Source organism: Panthera tigris, chromosome F3, assembly GCF_018350195.1.
Source record: "Panthera tigris isolate Pti1 chromosome F3, P.tigris_Pti1_mat1.1, whole genome shotgun sequence".
Lineage (NCBI taxonomy): Eukaryota > Metazoa > Chordata > Mammalia > Carnivora > Felidae > Panthera > Panthera tigris.
Genome location: NC_056678.1, coordinates 17,236,238 through 17,251,903, shown reverse-complemented (window position 1 = coordinate 17,251,903; position 15,666 = coordinate 17,236,238). Strand labels below are relative to the sequence as shown.

General features: G+C 44.8%; 1 long non-coding RNA gene across 1 annotated transcript; it reads left to right on the top strand.

Moving 5' to 3' along the window:
- The first annotated feature begins 437 nt into the window (after positions 1 to 437).
- LOC122235815 lies at positions 438 to 4,367 on the top strand. Its single transcript, XR_006213873.1, has 4 exons — positions 438 to 562; positions 977 to 1,192; positions 1,794 to 2,012; positions 4,139 to 4,367. It is a non-coding gene; the product is annotated as an uncharacterized LOC122235815 (long non-coding RNA).
- The last annotated feature ends 11,299 nt before the right edge of the window (positions 4,368 to 15,666 follow it).

Genomic DNA, 15,666 nt, shown 5'->3' with positions numbered 1-15,666 from the left:
TGACAGCTCAGAGCCCGGAGCCTGCTTCAGATTCTGTGTCTTCCTCTCTCTCTGCCCCTCCCCTGCTCACTCTCTGTCTCTGTCTCTCTCTCAAAAATAAATAAACATTTAAAAAAAGGAAGGAAGGAAGAAAAAAGAAAGAGAAAGGAAGAGAAAAAGGAAGGAAGGAGATAGGGGTGCCTGGTTTTTTTGTGACCAGGATACCTTTCCTTTCCCCTCACCTTCTTCCCTTTCACTTAATTGCCTCCTGTTCCGTTCCTTCCTCTGTTTTCAGTTGAAACTTTCCTTCCCCGAAAAGACTTGCCTGAGCTCCACATTCTATACCCTCAGCCCCTGGGGTTCTCCTACTACTGGTCATACTCATTGGATGTCTGTCTTTCGCACCAGAATGTAAGCCCCACAGAGCAGGTATCATGTCTGTCTGTTCACAGCTGATGCCCAAGCACATTGGCCACTCCATAAATCCTGCTGCAATGAATCAGCCACAGTTTTAAAGGATGTAAGATTGAAGACTGGCAGATTAATAAGGAGGGAAGTATGAGAGCCTGGACACAGGTTGTATGTAAGTGATGAGTCACTAAATTCTACTGAAACCAATATTACACTATATGTTAACCGACTAGAATTTAAATAAAAATGGGGGGGGGGAGAATATATTTCTCATCAAAAAATATGTCGTCTAGCCCAAGTCACTACTGACTTGAAGAAGCTGGAGAGTAAAACCTAGAATTTCAAATGCTGTCATTACTTTTGCTTTGCTCTCATAGTCCCTCAGCAATAACAAAGGACAAAAAAACATTCCCCAGGAATCCTCCCAGTTTAGCCAACTCCAAAACCAAGTGCAGCTCATCCAATAGCCTCTCTGATGAGCCTCAGTGGCAGAGCTTTGGAGCCACAAGGGCCATGTGTTAGTTTATGTTCCAGAAGGAGTTACCAGACAATTGCAGGAAAATGTCTGTCCTCCTTTCCATTACAGTGTTCCAGAAGAAGAAGAAAATGGCCTGAGGCAAAAGGGGAAAGACAGGCATTATGACTTTTAAACCCTGGCAGCCTTACCTTCCACCACTGTGGTTTGAAGAGAGGTTTAAAGCTAAGCTTCCAGAATCATTGCAAATGGCTAAACATGGCTAAACACGATCACAGAGGGAGAGGGAGATGAACTGTGTCTTTGCAGAAGTCATTGGGGTGCACGGTGAGTCTGTGAACCTGAATGTCCAGAAAGGCACCTCAACAGATGCCTTGGTGGGTGGCGTGTGTCGGGGGGCATGCGTGTCACAAGAGGGTGAGCCTCTCGGGTGGACTGGACAGATGAACAGCCATTCAGACTGATGACAAGGGTACCAGGGATGGGGCACCTGACCGGCTCAGTCAGTAGAGCATGCAACTCTTGATCTCGGGGTTGTGGGTTTGAGCCCCATGTTGGGTATAGAGATTACTTAAAAAAAAATAAAAATAAAAATCTCAAAAAAAAAAAAAAAAAGTACCAGGGATGGTTGGTAGCTAGCAGCGTGTTTATGGATGTCTGCATGAGACTTCACTCGGCATAAACACTTTGCAGAGACACATTTTGCGGTTACTTTCAGAAAGCCCTCAGTTTCCAGCCACTGACAGAATCCAGAAGCTGCAGAGACTGGAGATGAGTTGGACAAGGGTGGTGCCCTCGGGGGAATGGGCTGGCCCTGAGAACTCTGTGCTCGGGAGCCTGGCTGGGGAGAATATGGAAGGAAAGAGTCAGGTAAACCCAGTTGGATGTGAGGTTCTTTGATCTAAGCTTTGGCCATCTCTACCCCCAGACCCCAGTTTCCCTCCATGCCAGGCTCCTCTTCTGGTGAAAGGTGGGTGAATGAGCAGAGAAGTCCTTGGAAAAGAGATGTCACCTCTGAGGGATGCGAAAGCCAGAGCTCGAGAAGCTGATGCCGTGAAGCACAAGGAGCTTACGGCTGATCCCTCTAACTTGCCTCAAGATGCACCTTGTTGGCGAAGACAGACCCCTTATTTCTCTTGGCTCACTGGTAAGACCCAATGTGTCCAGGGGGGGTTCAAGGAGGCAAAAAGCCTGAGGTAAAGTCACAGGTGAGGAGAGATTAAGAAGAGATCAAGGATGACAATTGGACTTAAAGGTGAGGGCTGAGGTTAAGGTATGGCATCAAAGCAAGGGGGTGGGGAGGAAGACACTGAAGAGGCCACCTCTGCTTATTCCATCCAGCCCTGTCCTGTCCAACAAGCATACTGAGCACCAAGCACCCTGCTCAGTGCTACAAATGCTAAAAAAGACAAGCCTTCTGCGCTCATGAAGCACATAGTTTTCTAGGCAAGCAGGCTATTAGAAGTCCACCAACATGGGGCACCTGGGTGGCTCAGTCGGTTAAGTGTCTGACTTCGGCTCAGGTCATGATCTCATGGTTTGTGAGTTCGAGCCCTGAGCTGGGCTCTATGCTGGTAACTCAGAGCCTGGAGCCTGCTTCTGATTCTGTGTCTCCCTCTCTTTCTGCCCCTCCTCACTCACACTCTGTCTCTCTCTCAAAAATAAATAAACATTAAAAAATTTTTTTTAAAAGTCTGCTAACATGATGAGTGCCAGAGGTACAGGGTGCAGAGGAACAGCCCTACCCCTGCCTGGGGTCCCAGGGAAACCTCCCGAAGAAGAGGGGAATAGATGCTCTGAGAGCAGAAACAGTCCCATGTGTGTATGTGCACACACATGTACAGATGCATGTACTAATATTCCCCCCACAGTCCTGTATGGTATTTTGAATATGGCAGATACATGTTGAGTGAGTACAAAAATTAATTACTTTTCTGTCTGCATTTCTCTAACCATTCCTCTGCTTTCTTCCTAAATCTCACTCTTTTTTTTTTTTTCCTTTGCTGGAAATGCCCAGTAGACTTTAATTTTGGGGTAAGGTCCAATAAACCAGATGTCAGTCAGATATAGAAATTGTCATTTCATGACATGAGCCAGTTTTGGAGCCAAGGGTACCTGTGGCCTCTAGTTAGAAAGAAAATCACCATCATCTTAATCATCAGAGAGCATTTATTGAACACATACTGTGTGTCAAGTGCTATTTTAAGGGCTCTAATTATGAAACATTCTTAATGTTTCCAAATCTAAATCATTTGATCCTCATAATAACCCAATGAAATGGATACTATTACAGTATTACAGGTGAGAAGTTCGAGCGATGTAACTCACTCAAGCTCCCAGAGCCAGTACATGGTGGGGCCAACACCGTCTACAGCTCCTACTAAGTCTCACCCTTGGGACCGAAAACTAAGGGCAAAAGCATCTTGGGGTTACCCCCCAGTGTACAGGCCAGAAACCACTAATTATTTCAAAATTTTTAGTTACGTAATCCCCACCAGTTCATTTTCCCCTAATGCCCCATTCCCCTGTAGGAACAGATCCTAAATTCAAAGAGCTTTGTAGATGATCACTTCTGTCTGGGCCTTCATTGCGGTGGTAAGATACATAAGCCAGAAAAAACACGACAGTGTTGGAACCATGGAGCACATCATTTTCTCCGTCGGAGAGTAGCAACAGGTCAAGGTCCCATTGCTCTCTGGCAATACAAGGCCAGAATGAGAAAAACCTCCACGGCAGGTCTGGCATGCTTGGCCTCAGGTCAATGCCCATGCTGTGGTCTCGCCATCTGAAAAATGGAGCAAAAGATCTTTGGGCCTCGTGAGCGCACCGCAAGATTAAGAGACTCCCGTCTGTATCTGAGAAGTCGGGGTCTTCTCAAAGGAAACAGTGATTCTCAAGATTTATTATTCCAAATATTACCATCACAGAGGGCCAGTTTGGGCCAGTCCTCTCTAATTCTTCCCCAATATTAAAATCAACATTCATCAGAACCCGACCTATTACCATAGAAGGGTGAAGGATGATTAAATGAAACAAGAGGGAGAAAGATTCCTGTTAAAGACCTGGGTGGTCGCTGTGGACATCCCCCACAGATGCATGTAGTCTGCATTGAAACGCCTGCCTGTGTGGGCCTGTTCTCTCGCCTTCATTACATCATCCTTTCCTACTGGGTTGCCATTCCCCTCACTACTGCAAATGTTCCCCGTCTTCCAGAAGCAGACCATTCGTGGTTATTGAAAGCAAGAGGCTGAGGTTTGTTTTTTTTTTTTACAGAATCCCAGATCAAATCAGACTGGGAGACACTTGGCCTGACATCAAAGCTGAGGGACAGACTTCAAATGTATGAGAGGACAAGTCTAATCTCTACTTCGCTGATTACCATAGTCTGTAAGGTTATACAGAAGATAACCTGAACTCCCTTTAAATACTTAGTGAATGTTGGGGCGCCTGGGTGGCTCAGACACTCGGTTACGCGTCTGACTCTTGATTTTGGCTCAGCTCCTGATCTCACGGTTTGTGGATTCAAGCCCCGCATCTGGCTCTGCACTGACAGTGCGGGGCGTGCTTGGGATTCTCTCTCTTCCTCTCTCTCTGCCCCTCCCTTGCTCTCTCTCAAAAATAAATAAACATTTCAAGTAATCTCTGCTGACTTAAAAAATATATACTTATTGAATGTATACCATGGGACAGACACCGCTCTATGAGATGAGGATGTAAAATTGAACAAAATAGACTAATTATCATCGGCATCATCATTGAAGTCTATATTTCTAGAGGGAAAGACGGACTGGCATTCCCTGTAGTAGAAGGGAACCAATATTAATGAAGTATTGCCCTGTGGTTCTGTGAAAGAAGTAAATGAATTAATAGTAGTCCGTATTCTTCATGTATCTTTCAGGGAATACACACAACATTTCCCAGGGCTGTACAGGACACTACCAACCCTACAGCTTGCATTCTACGGTGGTGTATTGATTTAGGTAGTTACCATTGCACTTCTGTTCCCTTTCCTTTTCCTTGAGCAGAGAAGTCCAGGGCGCTGTTCACTGGGAATCACATCCAAGGGAAAAAACAAAAACAAAAACAAAAACAAATGGATCTCTGAAAGCAGATGTTCAGCAAATCAAACTCAATCCAGTAACTTAATTACTTGATGAAAAGATGTTTACTGAGGACTGAATGCCTACTGTGTGCTGTACATTATGAGAAATCTGAGAAAGTGTTGAGTCCTGCCCTTGGATATGAGACATGAAAGCAATTAGTGAATAACATAAAAGAGTGTATTAGCTGTTTGTGACAGCAAAGAACGGGATGAAAAAGATCTAGAAACAATTTTAATTTCCTTTTCCACAATAAATCAGGACAAAATTCGGATTCCCCTGCTTTGGCTGACAACTAATAAACTCAGCAGGAGACAAGGTGCATCCAGGAATATTTTTCTTTAACATAAGTTAGCCTGGCGGGGTGCGGGGGCAGGGAGGGAGCGATGGGGTAGAACTTAAGGATCCTTGGATTTCTGGGAGAAAGCCATGGAGAAGGGTCTCGGGCAGACAGAGAATGTAAAGTGAGTGTAAAGTGAACGCTCTGCTCTTGCTCCTTCCCAAGCTCCAGCATGGACTTTGGACAAAAGGACAGGGTACACATTTTTTGCTGCTCCAGGGCTGCTGGGCAGCCTGCAGGATCACCTGACCATGTGTCTTCTCCAGAAAAGCCCACCTCCGCCTTGTGCTGGCATCATCAAGACTCACCCTGTGGCTTTGCAGAGGTTGCCTACCCTTGAATCCCATTAACTTCTAGCTCTTTGATATTTCCGTCCCCATAGCTACTAAAAGCAATGCACTTCCATTAAATGCTAACATTTTGCCTTTTCACCAGCGTTCGGAATTTAGAAAAACTAGGAAGGGGAAAGAAAAAAGAAAAAGGAGAAATGATGTCAAAGAAAGAAGAAGCTGTTTTCCTCTCAACCGTGTATTCCCCCAAATGAAAATCTGTTAGGGACATTGCAAAAGAAAACGGGTGTGACCTCAGCCCTGAAACCACACGAAACATTTTGTTTTCAGCCTGGGCCACAAGCAGCTGGAGGAGGGGGCCTGGGATAGCACAGAGTCAGATCCAAACCCTCAGAGTAAGTGTGGTCTTCCCTCTGGTTAGAGGAGAGGGAGGCAACCACACAGCTGCGGAGGCAGGAGCCAGCAACTGAATCAGCTTGACGACCAAGGGGACCATGGCCTTGGGCACAGAAGCCCCGTGCAGAGAGTGCCGTGGCTCTCCTGGAACCCTGCCGAGGCAGAAGGCCTGGAACGCTCGAAGGCCAGGTAGCTCTGGGGGTCCTTGTCTCTTCAGAGAGTAGGCAAGCTCTCCCAGGCATTCCAGGGGAGGGCAAAATGACCACATCTGCTTGGGTTTCAGCAGATGAGTAAGTATCGTCACTATCATCAGGGGTTTGCTGGGCCTGGCTCTGTGCAGGGCAGCATACTGGATCCTAGGAGTACAGAGGCCAAGCCTCATCTCCGTCCTCATGGACTTTACTTTCTTTCCAGGAGTGCGTGACACATGCTTCACACCTGTGTTTCAGAGAGGCCCAGGAAGCCCTTTGCTCCCTCAGGATCCTCTTGAGGCAACTCTGGCTCCTTTCCTCCGGGAAAGACAAGATGCTTAGATTATTCCCGTCCGCATTGTGGGTGTGGTCTTTGTCGTGCCTGGGAAGGGAAAGACAGAGGGTACCTTTTTCCTCAAATACTAGGCCAGCAGCTTGTATCTATGGAGGCTGAATTTGAAAGAAAAGTCCACAAGTGATGAAGAGAGAATTTTGTGCCAATCTAGTCCCTTCCCGGGCAGATCAGCAGTGTCTGGTTAGGACACAGTCAAAGGTAAATTCTGAATGATCACAATCCAATAAATATTTATACAGCAGACACTCCACAAAGAACTTGGGTATTAAGTTGAAAACAACACATTGCCCTAAGGAACTTTCAAATGAGTTGGGAAATTAATACAAATAATATGTATATTATAATATATATGTATAATATCTACAGTATATAATAATATATAATTACATATATTGACAGCGTGGGGAACATGTCAAATAAGTACGATATTGAAGAATGTGTGCATGAATGTATAAGTCCCGCCCTCCCTGACTCTGACTTCCCCTATGAGAACTGTAAGAAATACATACTTAACCTTTGTATATTTGTTTAGAAAAAGGATGGCCGAGTCCTGAGCACACGAATTATGAGTCATCCTAATGGAGTCAAATAGGAAAAGAGGAACTTGGAGGTGAGAAGAGGAAAAAGGAGGTAAAGAAATAGAGGTGCTGGGGCACCTGGATGGCTTAGTCGGTTAAGTGTTTGACTTCGGCTCAGGGCGTGATCTCACGGTTCATGAGTTCAAGCCCCGCATCGGGCTCTGTGTTGTCAGTGCAGAGCCCGCTCCAGATCTTCTGTCTCTTTCTCTCTGCCTGCCCCCCCATGCGTGCACATGCGCTCTCTCTTTCTCTCTCTCTCAAAAATGAATAAACAAAAAAGCAGAAGTGCTGGCACTGAGTTCTCGATACAGTTAAAGTAGACGAGTGTAGTGGGTTGAATAGAGCTCCCCCCAAATTCATGGCCTCCTACAACCTCAGAGTGTGACTTTATTTGAAGGTAGGGCGTTTGCAGATATAATTAAGGTAAGGATTGAGATGACATCATACTGGCTTAGAATGGCCTAAATGCAAATGAGGGTGTGCTTGTAAGAGTCTGAACACAAAGAGACACACGGGGAAGAAGGCCAGGGGAAGACGAAGGCAGGGACTGCAGTGTGATATCACAAGAAGCTGAGGAATGCTAGGAGCCACCAGAAGCTGGAAGAGGCAAGGGCAGATCCTCCCCTAGAGCCCCTGGAGGGAGTATGACCTTGCCAATACCTTGATTTTGGACTGCTGGCCTCCAGAGCCCCGAAAGAATACATTTCTGTTGTTTTAAGTCACCCAGTTGGTGGCAACTTGTTACAGCAGCCACAGGTAATGAATACAGCGAGGGAAAGTAAACCAGGCCCCTGAACTGGGAAGTGGCCTTGGAGGAGAGGGCGTAGGAAGGTAGGACGGAGAGTGGAGTTGATAGCTGGGCTTCTCTGCACAGATACTGTTGCGGAACCAATGTGGGTCCGTTCCTTGGTGAATTACAGACAGACTACAGCAGGTGGAGCTGCCTCACAGAGTAGTCTTTATTTGCAGCAAATAAGGAGAACACAGGGAATTACTTCCAAAGCTGCGTCTTGCCGAACAGGGGTGGGCAGGCTCCTTTTATTAGGGCTGCAGGTGGATGTTCAGAGGTGGCATGTCATGTGCAGGCATAGAGCTGCACCTGCACTCTCAGAAACATGCCTGTGCATACTTTGTATCTCATGCTGATGGAGCTTATGCTCTTCCCAGGGCGGAGTGATGATTCATCAGGCACGTGATGATTCATCTGGGCAGGCGTCATGCTAGGGGTCCTACTCAAAATGTTTTTCTACCCCCACGATTTGTTACTTTCTAAAAGATGAAAATGATAGTTGGGCAGAGGCTTCTAGAAGTTTTCTGAGTTCAGGGGTTCTGGCTGATGACCAAACCACAGCCATGTCTGAGATCATGAACCCTGGGAGCTGGATAGAAGAGTTGAGAATTACCTGCAGATCTGTGCCTCATGTCTTTGTGTTCAGATTCTTATAAATACTATTATCCTCAGCCATTTCTGTGTCAAGCACCAATTTACTTGGCGTCTCTGAATCACAGCAGAATTAAAAAACAGTAATGCAGGGTGGCTCAGTCGGTTAAGCGTCTGACTCTTGATTTCAGCTCAGGTCATGATCCCTGTATTATGGGATGTGGAGTCTGCTTAAGATACCCTCTCTCTCTCTCTCTCCCCCTCTGCTTGTCTCACCTGGTCACACACACTCTCTCTCTATAATAATAATAATAATAATAATAAGGGGCACTTAGGTGGTTCAGTCGGTTAGGCAACTGACTTCAGCTCAGGTCATGATCTCATGGTTTGTGAGTTCAAGTCCCGCGTTGGGCTCTGTGCTGACAGCTCAGAGCCTAGAGCCTGTTTCAGATTCTGTGTCTCCCTCTCTCTCTGCCCCTCCCCTGCTAGCACTCTCTCTCTCTCTCAAAAATAAATAAAAATTTTTAAATTTTTAAAAAAAATACAGCAATGCATCTATGAGCCAGGGAGCCAGGCCTGGAAGAATGAGCGGGTCCAACCACCTCATCGCCTACTCCTCGCCCCCATGAGTGACTCAAATGACTATGTGCCTGGGGTTCAATTATGCATTTGATACACTAAACTGAACCCGATGGAGAGGTTACCCGAAATAAAGGCTTCACGAGGAACAGCCTCCGAGGGGAACCTTGTAAGTTGGGGAATCTAACGTGGTTAGAGGTGCTTAGCAGGAACGGGAATCCGTGCTGTAGAAGGCTAGTATGATCACAGATTGAGATAAGGGGTTTGGGCTTTATTCTGCAGGCAATGGAGAACTACCAAAAATGAGTAGTTGTAGAGTTTAGAAAGTTCACTCTGGCAGCAGAAAAGGGGGGATGCTTTTGTGAGGAAAGTCAGGTCAAGTTGAAAAAAGGGGAGTATGGAAAAAGAGCAATTCGGAATCCAGCTGATGGTGATTCAGGCAAGAGATGAAGAGGGTCTGGCCTACAGGAGCCAGTAGGAATGGAGACGATTTAAAAGACAATCAGAAGTAGAATCAACAAGATTTGGCTGATCTGTTTGGATGGGATATTTCTGTCTTAGCCTGAATTCCCCTGCTACTTGCCCAACACCCCCCAAAACAGAATCCAAGACAGAGGCTTATTTGCAAGTAATAGCTGTGGGCAGCCAGCCTGGGGAGCAGGAGTGAGGGATCAGGGCAGTGGAACGAGCAAAGAGGAAAAGGCAATGCCAGGATGTGTCACTGCATTCATGACTGGAGTTCCATATCTCTGAGCCTTCAAGGAGTCACAGGAGACGTGTTCTCCATAGACTTCTGTCCCCCATTGGTTCAGGGTGTCCCCGCGGGTGTCCACAGCCCTGCAGTTGGTAGCCCTGTATGTGTGTTAAGCAGGCCCCTGGTTCCTTAGGTGTCACATGTGGACCTCACAGAAGCCACAGAGCAATAAGCAAGAGGTGCTTGAGGTCAGCTTGAGGGACTGTCTCACTGCACTGGAGCTCAGTTGTATATTTTACTACCTTTCATAGCACCTTTCTCCTGCTTTTTGAAAAAGGAGCCCTACGTTGTCATTTTGCATGGGGTCCTACAAATCATGTAGCCTGTCTTGCCGGTAATTCCTACTAAAGAGGCAAACTCAATCGAACACACAGGTCCCACCTGAGGATATTATGTCATCATTTTATTTAGAAGATAGGTGTGTCTATGTGGGTGTGGGCATGTGGGTGTGCGTGCGCACGTTTCTAGCTTGCATCAGGCCCCTTGTGGTGTGCGCGAACAGGGTGACGCGGGCATGAGAGCTCGGATGTGGTATTACTGCCACCTTGTGTTCAGTCCGTGCACAGCATATAGTTCCAGGAGGAGACTCCCAGGCAGCTGCTTCCACAAGTAAGTGCTAAGGCCACCCACACTCCAGAGCCAAGCTGGTACACCAGTAGGGTTACTATTCAGCTGGTGGTGTTTAATGAAGGCAGACCACCAGTACAAACCATTTTAGAGCCTGGGCTGAAAATGCCTGTGTGTGTGTGTGTGTGTGTGTGTGTGTGTATCCCTGTGCCTTTCTCCTTCCACACCATCTTTTCCTTCACTCCTACTTTCCTCTTCTTTTTCCCCCTCTCATAGCTGTCCCTGCATAAGTCAAACCATATCCAACTTTCCATACGTGGGCGGCCTGGCCCTTGAGGTCCCTTCTGGAGAACACCAGGGTTGTGAAGCACTGCAGGGGTGAAGCAGGGAGGGTATTCAGACCCTGGGAGGCTGCTGAGTCAGGTTTCCTGAGTCAGCCTGGACTGCTGGGCCGACAGGGTTTCTAGGGACAGACGCATGCCAAGTTAATACTCTTACTCTGTGATGCCAGGGGCTGCAACCAAGGAGCCCTGGTATTTACCACTTACAAAATAGTGAAGAGGAATAATTGTTCCTCCCCCAAAACAGGGAGCCTAAGGAAATGATAGTTCCCTTACTAGCTATAGACTGGACACTAAAGGAACAACTTATTTGATGGTAGACACAGAGGAGACAGAGAAACGAAGCCCAAGGGGACAGCAAATGGCTTCGTATTAAATGTGAATGAAGCAAGCATCCCTGATTTCTTCATTTCCTCCTGCTTTGTCCAGGGCTCTGACCCCATGTGTCCCCAAGGATTAGCAGAGAAGATTGACTGGGACCAGAGCATGACCCCTTCATCATGGCCTTGGAGAAACACATGTTCCAGATATCTTGGGTGAGACAATGGAGGCTTAAAAAGAGAAGGACTGATTAATATTTTTAAATCAATGTGAACATTTTTGGAAGTCTTAAAGCAAAACATAAATTATAGGGAAGCTGAAAAAATTCTAAAAACATAAATATAATCAGTAATCTGGTCACTCACCTATTACTTAATATTTCAGTTATTTCCTTCTTAATATTTTTATTTCTATCTATCCTATAACTATACCTCTCTCTTTAACCACGCATTTTTCAAAATTTGGAACCCATCAGATTTTATAAACTAGAATTACAACATGTTATTTCTTAATTCATTTAACTCTCCCTCTACTGTTAGATGTTTAAGTTATTTGTTTTTATTCTAAATAATCCCATGGCACATCTCCTTATAAATAAACTTTAGAGTTTCTCAGTATTTCCTTGGAATAGTTTCCTTAAAGTGGTATACCTAGATCAATCGATAAAAATCTTGAAAACACTCTTGCCAAACTGTTTTGTAGACAAGTTATGCCAATTTATATTGCTACCACTAGGATAGGAAATTACCCATTTCCCCACACCCACAATAACCCTGAACTTCCTTTTAACCTTTGGTAATTTGCTAGATTAAATTGTCATTGTTTTAATTTGCTTTCTCTTGGAAACTAGTGAGGTTGAATATCTGTCGTGTTATTAGATATTCTGAGGATTGTCTACTGAGCTTAAGTTTAAAAAGATATTCATCTATATTTTCTTCTGTTTTTTTTTTTTTTAAGCTTTGTTAGCATTTAACTCTTTAATGTATCTATGGTAAGAGGCAAAGGTGTAATTAAAAATTTTTTCCTGGAGCACCTGGCTGGCTCAGTTGGTAGAGCATATGACTCTTTTTTTTTTTTTTTATTCTTGTTAGAGAGAGCATGAGTGGGGGAGGAGCAGAGTGAGAGAGGGACACAGAATCTGAAGCAGGCTCCAGGCTCCAAGCCGTCAGCACAGAGCCCAACGTGGGGCCCAAACTCACAAGCAGCAAGATCATGACCTGAGCCGAAGTTGAACACTCGACCGACTGAGCCACCCCGGGCGCCCCTATAGAGCATATGACTCTTGATCTCGGGGTTGTGAATTTGAGACCCACACTGGGTGTAGAGATCACTTACAAAAATAAAATAAAATCCTTAAAAAAAGAAACGAAAGAACGTTTTTCCTAAATCTTTAACCAGTTGTTCTACCATTTGTTCAATGACTGTTACGCTTTCTTTAATAAATAACTAAATTGCAGTTACATTGGGGGCTCTTTCGGGCCACCTGCTTTGAGTTCCTTTACCTGTCTGTTGATTTTGGCACCAGTTCCAACTAATTCAATCACTGTGACTTTATAATGTATGCCACTTCAATATCTGGTAGAGCAAGGCTATTCATTATTTTTCCTTTTCAAAAATTGCATAGCTTTCTACCTCATTCCCATATGAGTTATTCTCTTACATATATTTTAGAATTATTTTTTTAAGAGAAAAATCCATTGGAAGTCCCCTCCCTCCCCCATTGGAAGTTTTGACTGAAATGGCATGAAATCTGTGCATTAACCGATTGACATAAGTAGGGATTTTGTAAGCACGGATTCCGTGACAGCAATCAGGACTTTCTCCTTGAGCCATTGCTCCTCCAGAGGACAGAGTGGAGTGAGGATTTAGAGACTGGGCCTTGGTCTGGGGCCTTGCTCTGTGAGCTTGGCAAGTTCCAGAACCTCTCTGTGCCTCAATTTCATCATCCATACAATGGTTCTTGTTGTTTCATTAGGCCCAGAACCAACATGGTGACTGAGTCAAATCTCAGTCAAATCTCAAAACATTACCAATTAAATTTTTAATCTGTCCATCGAAAAAGTACCTTCTAGCCTCCAAAGGAAAGACTGTCTGGAAAAAGCAAAGGCAGTATAACTGACAATGGGGACTATCTCCATCTATATGTAAATCTGGAATCTCCAGTTGAATATAAGCATCAGAAGGGCAGGGATTCCCTTCTCTCACCCCACCTCACACACACATACACATAACAGGCACTTAATATGTATTTGTTGAATAAATAAATGAATGAATGGTGATCGTTCTCCCAATCCTGGAATTCCAGGACAGTAAGGCCAAGAGCTTTCCCCACCTCTGTCAAATGGCCAGGGAGAGTCACAGACTTCTTAGGAAAACTCAGGTAAAGTGAGCCTTCTTTAGGCCTTGCCAAGCTTCCCCACACACAAATGGAGGAGGGTGCATTGGAGAAAAATCTTAGGCTATTTTACAAAACCAACACTATGAATTAAAGAAGACCCCAGAATTTTTTCTTAGTATCTGAGAGCTGCCTATGTTACTAGCCACTGAATTACTTTACTCTCTTCTTAAAGTGAAGAACAGCCTAATGAGATACTAATGCTGTTTAAGATATCCATACATACATGTTCCCATTAGCATTATTCACAATATCCAACACATGGAAGCAAAGCAAATGTCCACCGACAGATGAATAGAGACACAAAATGTGATCTATCCACATATCGGAGTATTAATCAGCCATAAAAAGTAATGATGTACAGACACATACTACAACATGGATAAAACTTGAAGACATTCAGTGAAAGAAGCCAGTCACAAAAGGACAACTGCATGCTTCCACTTATATGAGGTCCATTGAATAGGCAGAAAGCAGAATAGTGGTTGCCAGGGGATGGGGGTGGGGGAAATCGAGTGTTATTGTTTACTGGGTACAGCTTCAGTTTGGGAGGATTAAAAAGTTCTGGAGATGGATGGTGGAGGTGGTTGTACAACAATGTGAATGTACTTAATATCACTGAACTGTACACTTAAAAATAATTAAGATGTGAAGTTTTATATTATATGTATTTTACCACAACTTTTTAAAAAGTTACTGATGCTGTTTCAAGATGCTTTCACGGGTGCCTGGGTGGCACAGTCAGTTGACCATCTGACTCTTGATTACAGCTCAGGTTATGACCCCAAGGTCATGGGATTGAGCCCTGAATCAGGCTCCACGCTGAGAGTGGAGCTGCTTGAGATTCTCTCTCTCTCCCTCTGCACCTCTACCCTGCTTGCACGCATTCTCTCTAAAATAAAAAAAAATAATAAAATAAATAAAATAAATTTTTTTAAAAAAGATGCTTTAAGGGGCGCCTGGGTGGCTCAGTCAGTTGAGCATCTTGATTTTGGCTCAGGTATCGTCTCACGGCTTGTGAGATTGAGCCCCACAACAGGCTCCAAGCTGGATATGGGGCTTGCTTAGGATTTTCTCTCTCCTGATGCCCCTCCCTTGCTCTCTCTCCAAAAAATAAATAAATAAATAAAAATGCTATTAGAACTATTTTTACAGAAAGGAAGCAAAAGGCCACAGTACACAAAGCTGGCTCACGCATTTCATGAACTGATTACAGATGACCCTCAGTTGTGGGGAGAGAAAGGCATCGCATGGGCTAACATTAGGAATAGATGCCTACTTGCCACTGGTCCTGGAATTTTCTGATTCTACCTTGACAGCAGCCCATGTTGTTCTCTGTTGCCAGCTGACCTCAGTCAGTTCCTCCCCAGTCCATTAGAGATGTTCCAATAAACTCGAACCTTTAAAGAAAGGAGTCTGCATTCAGCTTCCTTCCCAGATGTAAATAGCATATGGGCATCCTCACTTAACCCATCAGCGCATGGAAGACACAGGTCTTTGCCATGCTGATATACACTCCCTGATACTCTTCTAGCAGAATCGTGGGTAGGTGGTACTCTCCTTACATCCAAACAAGGGAAAGGGGCCCCTCAGATTGCTCACTCCAGACCAAGGACATCTGCTATAAAGATGACCTGTAATATAGACTGAAAACTTTTAATTTTAAGTAATCTCTACACCAAATGTGGGGCTCCAACTCATAACCCCCAGATCAAGAGTCGCTTGCTCTTCCAACTGAGCCAGCCAGGCACCCCAGAAAACAGCAGTTTCTAAAGGGCAATTCTCCTCCCTCCCCTCTAAAAACCCCAAGTGTTTTAATATATATAAAGATCCTAGACGTGTAAATGGAAACAATTTTTATCATTGCCATCATTAATATAATTATCGCCATTATAGTGGACGGAAAAGATTTGCAAAATCTACAGGAAGGACGACAGAGAAGGAGTTGGCAATAATTCCAGGTTTATGGCAAATAGCACCCTAAACTGGATGGAGGATATAGGAGGAGAAGCAGATTGAGCGAGACAGGGAAAGATTCAGAAAAGAAACTGACGACGATGTGCTGGAGGGTGTGGGGAGCGGAAGGAAAGTAGGTGGGTAGGAAAGAAGGTAGCTCAACAGTATATAAAGTTGAAAGAAAGGCTGCCACGAGCCCGTAGCGCAGAACTACACCATCAGTATCAAATCTGCGCTCCCTCCCGGGTTTCTAATCT